The following is a 4367-nucleotide window of genomic DNA, read 5'->3' as shown; positions in this document are numbered from 1 at the left end:
GAAGTGTTTTTTTTTTCTTTCCCCTCTCTTTTCCTCCCTTTCCCTGGTGTTTAGGAGGGAGACTTTTCTCTCTGTGCTTGGGGGCGTTGGCAGTTGCTTATCTCAAACCAAGACAAGGAGGAATCTTCATCCGTCTGGAATTCTGGTCTGAAAAACAGCACTTTCCCGGGCCCACACTTGGCACCCTCCGTCGTGCTTTGAGGCCAGGGAAAAGATGGCAGCCTTGCGCTCTCAGCTGCCAATGATGGGACCGCATTACCCCTAGAAGAGGCACAATCGCTTTCTCTACTAGCACATTTTCCCAGGGAGGAATCTTCGTCCGTCTGGAATTCTGGGCTGAGAAATGGCACTTTCCCGGACCCACACTTGGCACCCTCCGTCGAGCTTTGAGCCCAGGGAAAAGGTGGCAGCCTTGGGCTCTCAGATCCCAAAGATGGGGCCGCATTAACCCTAGAAAAGGAGCAATCCCTTTCTGTCCTGGCACCTTTTCCCTGGGAGGAATCATCGTCCATCTGGAATTCTGGGCTGAAAAACCCGCATGTGGCACGCACCGTCGGGCTTTGAGCCCAGGGAAAAGGTGACAGCCTTGGGCTGTGAGGTGCCAATGAGAGGGCCGCATTTACCCTAGAACTGGAACAATCGCTTTCTATCCTGACACATTTTCCCTGTGACAAATCTTCGTCATTCTGGAAATCTGGGCTGAAAAAAGGGGTACCCTGACCAGCACCTGGCACACTCTGTGGAGCTTTGAGCCCAGGGAAAAGGTGGCAGGCTTGGGCTCTCAGGTGTCAATGATGGGGCACCATTACCTCTAAGAAAGGCACAATAGCTTTCTGTCCTGGCATCTTTTCCCTGGGAGGAATCATGGTCTGCCTGGAATTCTGGGCTGAAACACGGCACTTTCCCTCACCCGCACTTGGCACGCTCCGTCGAGCTTTGAGCCCAGGGAAAAGGTGGCAGCCTTAGGCTCTGAGGTGGCAATGATGGGGCCCCATTACTCCTAGAAAAGGCACAATCCCTTTCTGTCCTAGCACCTTTTCCCTGGGAGGAATCTTGGGCCCTCTGCAATTCAGGGCTGAAAACTGAAACTTTCCCAGACCCGCACCTCGCCCGCACTGTCGAGCTTTGAGCCCAGGGAAAAGGTGGCAGCCTTGGGCTCTCAGGTGCCTAAGATGGGTCCACATTAACCCTAGAAAAGGAAGAATCGCTTTCTGTCCTGGCACAATTTCCAAGGGAGGAATGTTCATTTTTCTGGATTGAAAAACCCGCATGTGACAGGGAACGTTGGGGTGCTCACCGAGGGAAAAGGTGGCAGCATTGGCTCTCAAGTGCCAATGATGGGGCCCCATAAACCCTAGAAAAGGAACAATCACTTTCTGTCCTGGCACTTTTTTCCCTAGCAGTAATCCTCATCCATCTGGAATTCTGGGCTGAGAAACGGCACTTTCCCGGACCCCACCTGGCACACTCCGTCGAGCTTTGAGCCCAGGGAAAAGATGACAGCCTTGGGCTGTCATGTGGCAATGAGAGGGCCGCATTTACCCTAGAACTGGAACAATCGCTTTCTGTCCTGGAACATTTTCCATATGAGGAATCTTCATCATTCTGGAAATCTGGGTTGAAAAACAGCATGTACCCTTACCCGCCGCTGGCACACTCCATCGAGCGTTGAGCCCAGGGAAAAGGTGGCAGCCTTGGGTTATCAGGTGGCAATGACGGGGCCCCATTACCCCTAGGAAACGCATAATCGCTTTCTGTCCTGGCACATTTTCTCTGGGAGGAATCTTTGTCTGTCTGGAATTCTGGACTGAAAAACGGCACTATCCAGACCCGTACTTGGCACGCTCCGTTGAGCTTTGCGACCAGGGTAAAGGTGGCAGCCTTGGGCTCTCAGGTGCCAATGATGGGGATCCATTACATTTACAGAATGCTCAATGGCTTTGTGTCCTGGCAATTTTTCCCAGGGAGGAGTCTTCATTGGTCTGGAATTCTGGACTGAAAAATGGCACTTTCCCGGACCCTCACGTAGCATGCACCGTCGAGCGTCACGTCAAGGGTAAAGGAGGCTGCCTTGGGCTCTCAGGTGCCAATGATGGGAGACCGATTAACCCTAGAAATGGAACAATCGCTTTCTGTCCTGGGAGCCTCTTCCCTGTGAGGAGTCTTCATCCGTCTGGAATTCAGGGCTGAAAAACAGCATTTTCCCGGACAAGAAAGTGGTACGCGCCATTGATGTTTGCGCCCACGGAAAAGGTGGCAGCCTTGAACTCTCAGGTGCCAATGATGGGGCACCATTGACCCTAGAAAAGGACAATTCGATTTCTGACCTGGCACCTTTTCCCTGGGAGGTATCTTCGTCCGTCTGGAATTCTGGGTTCAAAAATGGCAGTCCCCGGACCCGCACAAGGTACACACCGTCGAGCTTTGCGCCCAGGGAAAAAGGGGCAGCCTTGGGCTCTCAGGTGCCAATGATGGTGCCCCATTACCCTAGAAAAAGGAGAAATCCATTCGTCTCCTGTCACCTTTCCCAGGGAGGAATCTTCATCGGTCTGGAAGTCTGGAATGAGAAACGGCAATTTCCCGAACCCTCACGTAGGATGCACCGTCGAGCTTTGAACCCAGGTTAAAGGAGGCAAACTTGGGCTCTCAGGCGCCAATGATGGGGCCCCATTAACCATAGAAATGGAACAATCGCTTTCTGTCCTGGCACCTTTTCCCTGGGAGGAATCTTCATCCGTCTAGAATTCTGGGCAAAAAAATGGCACTTTCCCAAACAAGAAAGTGGCACGCACCCTTGACATTTGCGCCCAGGCAAAACGTGGCAGTCTTGGGCTCTCATGTGCCAAGGATGGGGCCCCGTTAACACTAGAAAAATAACACTTGCTTTCTGTCCTGGCACCTTTTCCCAGGGAGGAGTCTTCGTCCGTGTGGAATTCTGTGTTAAAAAATGGCACTGCCCCAAACTCGCACAATGTACACACCGTCGAGCTTTGCTCCCAGGGACAAGGGGGGAGCCTTGGGCGCTCAGGTGCCAATGATGGGGCCCCATTACCTTTACTAAAAGCACAATGACTTTCTGTCCTGGCACCTTTTCCCTGGGAGGAGTTTTCATTGGTCTGGAATTCTGGGCTGAAAAATAGCACTATCTGGGACCAGCACGTGGCACGCACTGTCGAGCTTTGCGCCCAGGCAAAAGGAGGCAACCTCTGGCTCTCAGATGCCAATGACGGGCCCCCATTAACACCAGAAATGGAACAATCGCTTTCTATCCTGGGAGCCTTTTCCCCTGGGAGGAATCGTCATCTGCCTGGAATTCAGGACTGAACAAAGCACTTTCTCTGACCTGCACGTGGCAGGCACCATCCAGCTTTGCACCCAGGGAAAAGGTGGCAGCCTTGGGCTCTCAGGTGCCAATGATGGGTCCCCGTTAAGACTAGATAAATATCAATCGCTTTCTGTCCTGGCACCTTTTCCCAGGGAGGAATTTTCGTCCGTCTGGAATTCTGGTCTGAAAAACGGCACTTCCCCGGACCCGCAAGTGGAACGCACCGTCGAGCTTTGCGCCCAGGGAAAAGGTGGCAGCCTTGGGCTCTCAGGTGCCAAAGATGGGGCCCCATTACCCCTACAAAAGGCACAATCGCTTTCTGTCCTGGCACCTTTTCCCAGGGAGGAATCTTCATCGGTCTGGAATTCTGGAATGAGAAACGGCAATTTCCCGCACCCTCACATAGCACGCATGGTCGAGCTTTGCACCCAGGGTATAGGAGGCAACCTTGGGCTCTCAGGTGCCAATGATGGGGCCCGATTAACCCTAGAAATGGAACAATCACTTTCTGTCCTGGGAGCATTTTCCCCTGTGAGGAGTCTTCATCCGTCTGGAATTCAGGGCTGAAAAATGGCACTTTCCCGGTCCGGCACAGGGTACGCACTTTCGAGCTTTGCACCCATGGAAAAGGTGGCAGCCTTGAACTCTCAGGTGCCAATGATATGGCGCCATTACCATTACAAAGTACACCATGGCTTTGTCTCCTGGTACCTTTTCCCTCTGAGGAATCTTCATAGGTCTGGAATTCTGGGCTGCAAAATGGCACTTTTCCGGACCCACTCGTGGAACGCTCTGTCGAGCTTTGTGCCCAGGGAAAAGGTGGCAGCCTTGGGCTCTCAGGTGTCAATTTTCGGGCTCCATTAACCCTAGAAAAGGCAAAATCACTTTCTGTCCTGGCACTTTTTCCCTGGGAGAAATCTTCATCGGGCCTGAATTCTGGGATGAGAAATAACACATTCCGGGACCCGCAAGTGGCACGCACCGTCGAGCTTTGCGCTCAGGGAAAAGATTGCAGCCTTCGGCTCTCGGGTGCCAATGATGG

The sequence above is a fragment of the Pithys albifrons genome, chromosome 36 (assembly GCF_047495875.1).
Source record: "Pithys albifrons albifrons isolate INPA30051 chromosome 36, PitAlb_v1, whole genome shotgun sequence".
NCBI classification, from domain to species: domain Eukaryota; kingdom Metazoa; phylum Chordata; class Aves; order Passeriformes; family Thamnophilidae; genus Pithys; species Pithys albifrons.
Note: the sequence above shows the minus strand (reverse complement) of the source record.